This window comes from Glycine soja, chromosome 20, assembly GCF_004193775.1.
Source record: "Glycine soja cultivar W05 chromosome 20, ASM419377v2, whole genome shotgun sequence".
Classification (NCBI taxonomy): domain Eukaryota; kingdom Viridiplantae; phylum Streptophyta; class Magnoliopsida; order Fabales; family Fabaceae; genus Glycine; species Glycine soja.
This window is the reverse complement of record NC_041021.1, coordinates 9,425,049-9,438,190: the sequence shown is the minus strand read 5'-3', so window position 1 is coordinate 9,438,190 and position 13,142 is coordinate 9,425,049. Positions and strand designations below refer to the sequence as shown.

The 13,142-nt window shown below is 39.4% G+C and overlaps 1 pseudogene; it reads left to right on the top strand.

Moving 5' to 3' along the window:
• Nucleotides 1–2,355: 2,355 nt before the first annotated feature.
• LOC114401855 overlaps nucleotides 2,356–13,142 on the top strand; it is a 76,740-nt pseudogene continuing 65,953 nt past the window's right edge.

The following is a 13,142-nucleotide window of genomic DNA, read 5'->3' as shown; positions in this document are numbered from 1 at the left end:
CATGATAAAGGAAAAGGGTCATTAAAGAACAATGACGACTCTTTGCAAATCCAGAAGAAAGGTATCAAAGGGAAATAATTGTCAATTTTGTGAAATTAAGACATTTCCAAAAAAGGATTGCCTAAAGTGTAAGTCTTGGTTCGAAAATAATGGTGAGCTTAATGCTCATGTATGTTTTGAATCAAACTCAACTGTAGTTTCCCATAATACATGATGGATTAATTCTGGATGTATGACTCATGTTTCTAACATTATGCAGAGATTCCTTACAATCCAAACCATAAACCCAAATGAGAAGTTCATTTTTATGGGGAATGAAGTGAAAGCTCCAGTGGAAATAGTTGAGACTTATTGTTTAAAACGCAACACTGGACATCATTTAGATTTACTGGAAACTCCTTACGTACCTAGTTTATCTAGGAATTTAGTTTCATTATCTAAACTTGATGTTATTGCATACTCTTTTAATTTTGGTAATGGATGTTTCAATTTATTTAAGCATAATCATCTCATTGGTATTGGTATTCTTGTGATGGTTTATATAAATTGGAAATAGACAGTTTGTATGCTGAAATTGTTTTAACTCTGCATCATAATGTTGGCACTAAACATAGTTTAGTGAATGAACGATCTGCTTTCTTGTGGCATAAACGTTTAGGTCACATTTCTAAAGAAACGATGGAAAGATTAATAAAGAATGAAATTCTTCCTTATCTAGATTTTACGGATCTAAATATTTGTGTGGGTTGTATTAAAGGAAAACAAGCAAAACATACAAAGAAAAGAGCTACAAGAAGCACTCAGCTTCTTGAAATTGTGCATACTGATATTTGTGGACCTTTTGATGTTAGTTCTTTCGGAAAAGAATGATACTTTATCACCATTATTGATGATTATTCACGTTACGATTATGTCTACTTACTGCTCGAGATTTCTTAGGCAATGGATGCCTTAGAAATTTACTACAATGAAGTAAAATGGCAATTAGACATAAATGTGAAAATTATTAGATATGATAAAGGTGATAAGTATTACGGAAGATATGATGAAACTGGGCAACACCCAGGTCCATTTGCTAAGCTTGTTCAGAAACGTGCATTTGTGTGCAATACACAATTCTTGGTACACCACAACAAAATGGTGTATCAGAAAGGCGTAATAGAACTTTAATGGATATGGTTAGGAGTATGTTAATCAATTAGACTTTACCTGTATCTTTGTGGATGTATGCCTTGAAAACTGCCATGTATTTGTTGAACGGGGTTCCTAGTAAGACAGTTCCAAAGACACCTTTTGAACTGTGGACAAATAGGATACCTAGTATAAGGCATCTGCATGTTTGGGGTTGCCAGGCAGAAATAAGGATTTATAATCCACAAGAAAGAAAATTGGATGCAAGAACAATCAGTGGATATTTCATTGGTTATCCAGAAAAGTTTAAAGGGTATATGTTTTATTTTTCTAATCATAGTATGAGAATTGTCAAAACTGGAAATGCAAGGTTCATTGGAAATGATGAAATCAGTGGGAGTACAGTTCCACGAGAAATGGAAATTAAAGAAGTTAGAGTGTAAGTCCTTTTAGCTTATGCCTCTAACAGTAAGGTGATTGCTCCTTTAGTTGTTGTTACAAAATTAATGAAGAGGAGCAACATAATAATAAACCCGTGATGCATAATGAACCTATTATGGAGGAACCACAAGAAGTAGCATTAAGAAGGTCTCAAAGAGAAAAGGAGACCAGCTATTTCGAATGATTATGTGGTATACCTACATGAAACAGAAACAAACTTAAGCATTAATGATAATGATCCAGTTTTGTTTTCACAAGTTGTAAGTTGTGATAGTTCTGAGAAGTGGTTAAATGCCATGAAAGAAGAGATAGATTCCATGGAACATAATGGTGTTTGGGACCTTGTAGAATTACCAAAGGGTTGTAAGAGAGTTGGTTGTAAGTGGGTCTTCAAGACTAAACGTGACTCTCATGGCAACCTTGAACGTTACAAGGCTAGACTTGTTGCTAAGGGATTTACTCAAAAAGATGGCATTGATTATAAAGAGACGTTTTCACCTGTCTCACGAAAGGATTCTTTCAGGATTATCATGGCATTAGTAGCCCATTATGACTTGGAGCTACATCAGATGGATGTGAAAACTGCCTTTCTGAATGGAGATTTAGAGGATAATGTTTGTATGGACCAACCAATGGGGTTCTCAGTTGAAGGAAATGAACACATGGTGTGCATACTAAAGAAATCAATATACAGTCATAAAGCAAGCTTCCCGCCAATGGTATTTGAGGTTTAATGATACCATTATTTTCTTTAGATTTAAGGAAAATACTATTTATCGGTGTATGTATCTGAAGGTCAGTGGGAGTAAGGTTATTTTCTAATTTTGTATATTGATGATATCTTGCTTGCAGCTAACGATCTTGGTCTTCTTCATGAGACTAAGAAATTTCTCTCTAGAAACTTTGAAGTGAAAGATATGGGTGAGGTAAGCTATGTGATAGGGATAAAAATATTCCATAATAGATCACAAGGATTGTTAGGCTTATCTCAGAAAGTATATATATCGATAAAGTGCTAGAGAGATTCAAGATGGAAAGGTGTTTAACATCGCTTATTCTAATTTAGAAATGAGACAGAGTTAGTCTCACACAATGTCCTAGAAATGATATGGAACGAAAACAAATGAAAGTAATTTTGTATGCATAAGTTGTTGTTGCATCTGAGAGCTGAATTTGTAGTATGTTTTGAGGCTACAATTCAGGCTAATTGGCTGCGGAACTTTATTTCAGGGCTTGGAATTGTCGGCAGTATTGCTAGGCTGCTGAAAATGTATTGTGATAACTCCGCAACAATATTTTTTGTAAGAACGACAAGTACTCTAAGGGTGCTAAGCATATGAAATTGAGGTACTTTGTCGTGAAGGAAGAAGTTCATAAAAAAAGAGTGTCAATAGAACAAACCTTATGATAGTTGACCCTTTGAATAAGGGATTATTGCCCAAGACATTATAGAACATGTTGAAAGTATGGACATTATTGTTATTGATGATCATTAAGAGTAATTTACCTTATGTAATTTTGTTGACACTCTAAGCTCAATTATGATATGTTTCTGATTACCTGTTCTCTATGTTTGCATGCATGTTTGTGTTAGAGTAATGTTAACAGGTTTTGTCTTGAATGAAGACATTATGTTGGACCAGTTATGTACTCCTAACTAAGGGTCATATTAAGGAGAAGACTAATTTGTAGTACATGGAAGGGACTATATCGATTAGATGATGTACAACCGCCATAACTCGAATTGGTTCCTATTCTTAATCATGAAATTATGATGTACCCAATGTATAGAACAATTTTTGTCATTTTTAATGTGCATTATGTTAGTTAATCTATTTATTTATTTAGTCCATAATGTTTATTAATGTCACATGAGCCAAGTGGGAGAATGTAAGAATTAATGTCTTATGTGAGAGGCATGTGACTTATATAGGGACTAATAAGTAAATAATTAACGACTAAGAGCTAAATTGTAATTAGGCTTAATAGGAGAAGTTTCTAGGGTTAACTGCTACTTGATGGGAGTAGTGGTTATAAAAGGGGCTTAATACCCACTAACGTGAAATAAGGCCCCCTTCCTGACTAGAAAGTATTCTCTCTCACCCATAGCCATCACGAACGGAGAGAGGCAGAAAAGAAAGGCCTAAGGAAGTGAAATCTTATTTCTCTCCTCTTTCAAGGAAATCAAAGTGCACTGGAGATAAGTTCCTATGGAGAAAGGTACACATCATTATCTATTGTTGTTTATTGATTGTTTGTGAGAACCATAGGTTTCAAGATCCTGTTATTTCCTATCATTGATAGTCTAGGAAACCCCTTAAGAATTTTTACAGTTTGATCAGAATATAATCGCGGGAGCTTTCAAGCTTTCATGCAAGATCTCAATCTGTCTTGCTGATATAAGTACTCGCAAGCAGATGTGTTGTTGCGTTGTGCTGCAATTTTCGTTGATGAATATAGTGATGTCAATGAAAATGAAGATGAACCCTTATTTTTTCCATTATGTTTAAAATTTGTGCTTATTGGGGTTTGTTTCCTTATTTTACATAATTTTATTCTAGTGTATTGATGGGAAAGTTGGACCTTTGTTTGTGTATGTATCTCAAATAAGAAGTTTTTCATAAAGGGAGTTCTGTGTGCCTCTTTTCATCACAGAGGGGTTTCAGAGTTAGAGTATTGTATTTACCCAGTCAAACATTTCACTTATTGCTGTCATAAATGGTTTGCAACAGCAATTGTGGATGCAATTGTCAAGATTTTTGGGTAGCAGTAACCGCATTGCGACCACAATGGTGCCCACATTAGCTGCATTTGTTTGTGTTGAGAATCAGGAATTTAATGTATAGTGATGTGATAGGATATGATATCTGATTTAGAGAAAACTAAATATCCTCTAATTATATGTAATCAATAATACCTGCCTATATAAACAGGCTTCCACTACACAAATATCCCTTTTTATTTTCTCTTATTTTACAGTTTGCAACTTTCCATAATATCAAGCTTTGCAACTAAATCACAACTGCAACTGGAATTTAAAACTTTGGAATGTCAGGATATCTAAATGGTTTCAATATCAGAATCCAAGTGGGTTTCTATTTTCTATGTTTGGTCCTAATCTGGCCCTCATATGACATGAAATTATAAGGTAATGTCATGTACTGTAATGGCTCAGTGATCTGATTGGCATGGTAATTTGTGATAAATGGTATAATTTTATGTAACAGAAAGTGGCTAGTCCATGACTTGGTCTTTATATACCAATGTTCAGTTTCTGAATTTTTATTTGAGATTTGGGATGTCTGGTTAGGTATTGTGCTTTCTTTCTTATGTAACATGCTAATCCCTTTTAGTATATCATTGCTATAGGAAAACGTACTTTTGTTTCTTTAGTAACTTTCCTTATTATTGTTACCAATATTATCACTATAACACTAAGTAAGATTAGGATTTAGCTTGCAGGATCCTGGGAAAGGATATTTCATTTATTTTTCAAAAGCTTTTACAAAGCCACTTTTTTTTATCAGCAAATGTTAGTTTTACAAGGCCACCTTGATTTATACTTTTGTACCTTCTCTTGTTTGCTAGGTTCACATAAAGAAGGAAAATGGCCAAATGGTCATGGTTCCTCTCTATCAAAGTCAGGAGAATATAGTTGGGGAGGTACACTGCATGGCATCACCAACTGTCGTGTTTTACGTTTGATGTGGGGATTCTGTTCTGTTAGTAGACTGGAATTTAATTGTTGACACTTTGGGACCAGGTTATTATTGAACCTTCAAATGGGAAGAAGGTCAAACATAATGGTGTAAAAATTGAGCTTCTTGGTCGCATAGGTGTGATTCCTTCGATTGTTTTTATTTTTATTTTTTTGGTACAAATGTAGGACTGTTTTCTGTAAATGCAATAGCCATTGTCACTGATGGGCTGATGGTCGTACCCTTAATTACATCTTTTTAGTAGTTATGTGTTTTTGTGTTTGTCTATAACTTCAAATGAAAAGTAAAGTGTTTAGCTTGGATCAATACAACAATTATATCTATATTCTTTTTATTTATTTATTATTTTGTTTGCTTATCATGATCTGAACTTGTGGTTGAATGTATATATATCATATTCAAGATACCTAGCGAAAAGGAAGCTGGATTAGAATCCTTCTATGCCTTGGATCGATACAACAATTATATCTATATTCTTTTTATTTATTTGTTTATTTATCATGATCTGAACTTGTGGTTGAATGTATATATATCTTATTCAAGATACCTAGCAAAAAGGAAGCTGGATTGGAATCCTTCTATGATCCTTTGCTCCTTAATGAAGGTGTACTCAACAGTTTTTGTATTCATGTTATTTTATATGTTGTCCCCATGGATATTGTTGGCATATGGAGTTAATTTTATGCACAATGACTTCAGTGGGGGCATTATTTTTTAGTATTGTGTGTGTATATAATGAATGATGCTCTCATCTTGCAGAGTTGTATTTTGATAGAGGCAACTGCTATGACTTTACTTCTCTTGGTAAGTTCAAGCCTATACAACTGAGATCTTTCCTTTTTTGTCTTTTCCTTTCCACTCTTTTACTATTCTCAGATGTTTTATGTAGAGGCATTTGAATAATTACATTTTTGCTTGTCATACTTATAATACACGTTATACATCTAAATTGTGTTTGTATTTAGAAGCTCGAATATGTAATCCATTTTGTTCTTTTTTTTACCCTCCAAAGTGCCATGCTCTTTGTGGGGCGCATCACGATGCTTTTGATGTAATATTGGACTATTGGTTAGAGTTTATATGATAATTCTCTGTAGTTTTCAACTCCCTGTAACTTATGTGCAATACGTGAACTTGATGTTCCTGGCAATTTATATGAAAGGAAAACATCTGATACAGCCGTGGCTGCAAGGGGCTGGCTTCAAGGGCCAGTGCCTCCAAGAGAGAAAGAACAAGGAAGAAGAACAAAGAAAAGGCAGGAAAGTGTTATTCTTATTGATTTGCTGGTTATTTACATATCCATATATATAATGCCTACTACTAACAGATTTGTGATTTCCTAATCCTCTAGGAATATTCTCACTAACGGAATTGGTTAGGAATGTTCCCTCAACAGCAGACAAGCGCTATCCAGCAAATCCCAACTGCCAGCTCAGCACCTTCATCCTCAGAAATAATCTTTGAGGTACGAAGGTCTGGAAATCCTCCTTTTAGCCTTTTCTATTTGCACCCCAGTTTCTACTATTGTAGTTCTTGTTTCTGCTATGCTATCATCTTCCCGCGGCCCTTGGAGAATCACCTTGTCCTCAAGGTGATGATCTTGTATTAGCTGATCCCAATCCTCCTAAGACGTTTCATCCGAAGACAGTCCTCGCCATTGAACTAATACTTCCCATGGAGCATCCTGGGCAAAGGATGAATGACGGTAGTCCAGAATGGCTAAGGGAGACAGTAAAGGTTGATCGTTGAGAAATTGGTCTGGTAATTCAGCCAAATTGGCGCTTTCCGGAGTGCCGTGAAATGGTTTTAGCATAGAGCAATGAAAGACCGGATGTATTCAAGCTCCTTCTGGTAGCTTCAAACGATAAGCCACAGTGCCGACCCGATCAAGTATCTGGAAGGGACCGTAGAAGTGTTTGGCCAATTTGTCAGAAACTGCCTGCGCTCACTTGGCGGACCTCTACCGGTAAGGTCGGAGTTTCAGGAGAACCCAATCCCCAGGTTGATAAGTTATCTCCCTACGCTTGACATCAGCGTTGTGATTCATGATAGCCTGGTCCTTGACCAACTTTTTTCGAATGCTGTGAAACACTTCATCCATGTTATTCAACATGTTGTCAACGACGTCTATGTTCAAGGATCCCAAGAGGTATTCTGGGAAATTGAAGGGCTTGCGGACAAAGGTAATCTCATATGGGGTGGACCCTATTCCCATGTTCCACGAAGTATTGTGGGACCATTCAACCCACGGGAGAAGCTTTCCCCACGCTCTGGGCCAGCGATGAACAAATGATTGCAGGTACTGCTCGATTACTCGGTTCATAACTTTGGTCTAACCATCGCTTTGAGGATGGTAAGCCGAACTCATCCTCAATCTTGTGCCACTCAACTTGAAAAGCTCTTGCCAGAAACGACTGATGAACAAAGGATCCTTGTTGGAGACTAAACTTCGGGGAATGCCATGTAACTTGATGATGATGTCAACGAATAAGGAAGCGACCATATGAGCAGTATGTGCCAGAAGTAGAATGCCCAAGTGAATGCCCTTCGAGAATCGGTCCACGATGACGATCTTCCCTTGGTAAGGCGGAAGACCAGTGATGAAATCCAAAGAGAGGCCCTCCTATGGCCGCAATGGAACTGGAAGAGGGCACAACAACCCTACAAGCTTCTTGGTCTCGTACTTGGTATACTGACATTCGACACAATTGGCTACGAATTTTGCTATGTCATCCCTGAGTCCCGGCCATTGGAAATTCTCTGAGAGACAAGCAATCATCTTTGCGACCCCCATGTGGCCCCCTATGGGCGTGGCATGATATTCTTCAAGGAGAGAAGATATTATCGGAAGGTCCCGCGGCAACCAAATGCGTCCCTTCTTCAAAATCAGATCATTAGCAATGGTGAAGTTGGGATGTGTCTCCGGAGAACACACGATGTCTTGGTGTTGCTTGTTATATTGAGGATGGTAGCGCAATTTCTGGTGTAGCTCTTCGAGAAAAGTCAAGCAAGGGACAAAGAGTATCATCGAAAGAGAATAGGTGTGCTCCGGTAGCCGGGACAAGGCATCAGCAGCTTGATTATAGGCCCCTGATCTGTACTGAATGGTGTAGTCATACCCCATCAAACGCGCCAGATACATGTGTTGTTCTGGGGTTTGTATGACTTGAGTCAGCAATTCTTTGAGGCTTCGGTGACGATCGTAAATGGATGGCCCAACAGGTATTGTTGCCATTTTTTCACCGCCGATGTAATGGCGAACAATTCGCGCACGTACATCGATGCCCGAAGAAGCTTCGTGTTAAATGGTTTACTGAAATACGCAATCGAGTGTCCCTATTGCGACAACACAGCTCCCATCCCAATACCGGAAGCGTCAGTCTCGATGGTGAATGGCAATTGAAAATTGGGCAAGGCGAGAATAGGGGTAGTGGACAGTGCTTGGTTGAGTTGCTCAAAGGCTGTCTAGGCCTGAGAGGTCCATTGGAAAGGCTCAATCGTGGTTGTCTTGACCAGGGGGTTAGCTATCATGGCATAGCCTTCAATAAACTGACGGTAGAATCCGACCAAGTCCAAAAAACTCCTCAAGGCTTTCGTGGATTGGGGCACCAGCCACTACGAGACAGTCGGCCACCTTGGACGCGACAGGCTCGACCCCTCTCGGAGATACCAAGTGGCCCAAATACTCCACCTGCGATTGGGCAAAGAAGCACTTAGAAAGCTTCAAGACAAAATGATTGTCAAGTAATACCTGGAATGTCATTTCCAAATGGCATAGATGATCGTTCAGTGAGCCACTGTAAATAAGGATATCGTCGAAGAAGACGATAACAAAATGACGGAGATAAGGCCGGAATATCAGATTCATGGTGGCCCGAAAGGACAACGGGGCATTACACAACCCAAAAGGTATGACTTTGAACTCATAGTGTCCATGGTGAGTTCAGAAAGCTGTTTTGGGAATGTCCTCTGAATGCATGCGAATTTGATGATACCCTTGCAATAGGTCAAGCTTAGAGAAGCACTGAGCACCACCCAACACATGGGAATAGGAAATCTGTCCTTGATCGTGAGGGCGTTTAAAGCTTTGTAATCAACGTAGAAGCGCCAGGATCCATCTTGTTTCTTCACCAACAATACCAGCAAAGAAAATGGACTGGTACTTGGCTGAATCAGGACCTTTTGGAGCATGGAGTCGATCTGCAATTCAATCTCGCGCTTTTGGAAGTGAGGGTACCTATACGGTCTCATGTTAACTGGAGTGGATTGAGGAAGCAGGTGAATGTGGTGGTTGCTGTCCCTAGCCGGTGGCATCGCAATGGTGGGGTCGAAATAAGGCACCAAATTTGGTGAGCAATGTTCGGAGTACGAGGGGCAAGTCCTCCATGCGTGAAGGAGGATTATCCTCTATGAGTACTGTGATGTGGAAGTAAAGTCCAGGTCCCTGTTTCCGATATAGACGCCGAAACTAAGGAGAAGTCAACAGACTCAAGTTAGCCTCATTGTCACCTTGCAAATTCACTAGACGACCTTCATAAATAAATTGTATATTCAGAGCAGCGTAGTCAGTAAGGACAAGGCCCAAGGACTTGAGCCACTGAACGCCCAGAACAACGTTCGCGCTCGAAATCGGCGAAACATATAAATCAATGGTGAAGGTGAGGTCCTGAATATCGATGGCGATGTCCTCACAGATACAATGGCACTCCAGGTACTGGCCATTGCCTACCATGACCCGTAAGGGATTGGTTTCGCGGCATGACAATCCCAATTGGGTGACTAGTTGTTGTTGAATGAAGTTGTGGGTACTTCCCCCATCAAATAGAAGGACAAGTTGTTGACCGGCGAGGCTGTCGACAAGGCGGAGAGTTTCCGGTGCGATATGGCCTACCAAGGAGTTCAAAGATATTTGGGCTAAGTATAAGTTAGGGCTATCGAGCGGGTCGGGAGGTGGGTTTTCAGGTGGGTCAGGAATAGCTATATGAGGGGAAACCGGTTCTGTCTCATCAGTAATGAGGAGAAAAACCCTGGAGGCACACTTATGTCCTCTGTGGAATTTCTCTTCACAATTGAAGCAGAGACCCCTCTTGCGGTGTAAGATGATTTCTTCGGGGGACAGGCACTTCAAGGTCAGAGGGTTTGAACGGGGAGGAGGTGGTAATAGTGGCGGAAGGGATGGCACGGGTATCGTAGGGATCGCTCGAAGGGGTGAAGGCGAGGGGTTCGAAGGTGGTGGGCGAGGGCGCAAGGGTTGACGATGATCGAGGAATTTCTCTTCTTGTAAGCGCGTAAGTCCGGTGGCCTGGACCATGGTCATCGGTTGATGAGCTTGGACCTCTTAATGAATCTCAGGGGAGAGACCAGAAATAATGCAGCTCGGTAAAAAGGGAGGAGGAAGGCCAATAACACGATTGGTGAGACCCTTGAATTCGGACAAATACTGAGCGGCGGTTCCCTTCTGAGTGAGTTTGAACAACGCGTCAGTGTGGTCATCATACTAGGATGGGGCGAAGTGGGTATGCAAGGCTTGAAGAAAGGATGACCAGTGTGACATCCTAGAATTTCTACCCAAAATTTTGTAAGTGTTACATTTAAATAATTATATATATATATATATATATATATATATATATATATATATATATATATATATATATATATTCTTGGTAGAAGTATGTACATTGGGGGAAAAATATGCGGGTTAGACTAATTAACGAAGAGTAACCCATAACTGGACGGTTATAGATTAATTCGCAATTAATTAGTCTAAAAATTATCGTTTTGTGTGCAACTTAAAATTTAACAAAACCAACCTTTGAACCACGCTCAGGGTCTCATTCTGAGTGTTTTGATATATATATTGCCTACTTTCGAAAACAGGCCCCGACGGGTGCAAAGAAACGCGAGGAATTGGAACCAGAGAGGCGACACGCAAACCGAGATAGGATTTCAGCATCCAAAAAGGTTCAATTTTTTTTCCTTATGGCTGAGTATGATGTCAAATCAAAGGAAAAAGGTGGGCCCTTTTGCTCCACTTAAAATGGGACATGTGGCAATTACTTTTAGAAAAGAAAAGGAAAAAGAAAAGAAAATCATTTTTTATGAAAAAACCCAACTCTTCTCTCTCTTCCTTCAGCAAATTTCAGAAGCTTCTTCCTCTCTTCCACGTTGTTTTTCTCTTCTTCTTCTTCTCCATTGTGCCTCCATTGAAGCTCCAAAATTCCACTTCCTTTCTACCCCAAATTGTAAGGAGAAGCCATTTTCGGAGTCTTGGAGCACACCTCTACTTCGTGGGGCTTTAAATTTCAGGTAAGGGTGGACTTCTTCTCACTTGAAATTTGTGGGTGTTGGGTTTTTGGGAGCTATAATGGGTAGTGCTACTAGGTTATTGCCTTAGGGTAGTTATTTGTGAAGGAATTTGTTGAAATCATGCTAAACTTGACATGTTTGATGTGAGCAAAACTACCCATTCTGATTTGGGGTTTTATAATGATGCTTTGTGATATATGTATGCTTAAAATGTTGATGGAAAACTGATAGAGATGATGGGGAGAGTTAACTTAGGGTTAAATGTGAGAATGATAGTGTTGTGAGTGGTAAAGTGTGAGATTTTGAGGGTTGGAAAAGCCAAATTTGGAGTTAGTGGAAATTGGAGTCTAAATTGAGTTGATTCTAGTTTAGAATGTCAATTAGGACTTGTAGGAAAGCTTGGGCAGAGCAAATGAGAAAAATGAGTGACAAATGTGAAAGAAAAGAGCCATTTCTAGGGTAAATTGGGTGTTGAGAGGTCAAATTTTGAATAGGTGGAGATTTCACCTTAAAACCAGTTTGAGCAAGTCTAAATCAATGTTATAGACTTGATGAAGATGAGAGTTTACCCCAAAATTACCAAATTTTCATTTTCACCTTTCAAACCTTGAAAATGCACTAAATTGGTGGATTTTGGATACCTATATTTTGATTTACCTTGGTTTGAGGTTTGTTTTCGTTTTGAACATGATTTAGACATGGTTTAGGACTTGTAGGATCCAATTTGAGTGAAATTGGACACAAGCAAGCTAGAATTCGAAATCTACCAAATTGTGCAGCAAAAGCTGTCAAATTGTGCAGTAAATTTTGCCTATTATGCAGAAAAATGGTTGTGCAGTGCAGGTCATGGGAAAGGCAATACCACTCGTGTTCTAGATATTTTCTAGCAGATCCCAACGGTCAAAATTTAGATTTCTGTATTAGGAACCTCCAGTTAAATTTTCAAGGCGATCCAACGGTTAAAAAATCAGAATGAAGAGAATGTTACTGAGGTATGTGAGTAGGAAAAACTGTGGAATTTGAATGAGTTTTGTGCAGAGTTTTCTGCCTCCAATCTGTTTTCTTGGTTTAGGGTAGTTTCATGACAAATGAAATTGAATTGTTTGGATATTGTGAAAGCTTGGAGGGGTTGATGGGGACCCGGTGCTGAGAGGAACGAGGATAAGGGCTACGTGGGAGTGCGTGAGCTCAATTTGAAGGTGGGCAACTGGGAATGATGTGCTTATGCCTGACTTGTGGAAATGGGAGAGTTGATTTGCGCCATCGCCCGATCGCCACCTAGTACCACATATGACGAGTGCCCCATAATCCAATAAGCTTGATGTGAGAAAGCGTGGAAGAGTCAGTCTTCCTACTTTTGTTTGTTGACCACAGAGTGGTACCTGGAGATATGTCGCGGGGGTCAGGAGGCCTTGGGGACGTCAGGTGGGGTGCTATTGCCCAAAACCAAGCTTGGCTAATCCCGACCCAACCCGGGCATAGTCAGTCAGTGAGAACCTGTGACGTACCTAAGCAGGCGAGCTCCTGGTAGTCAACCAATAA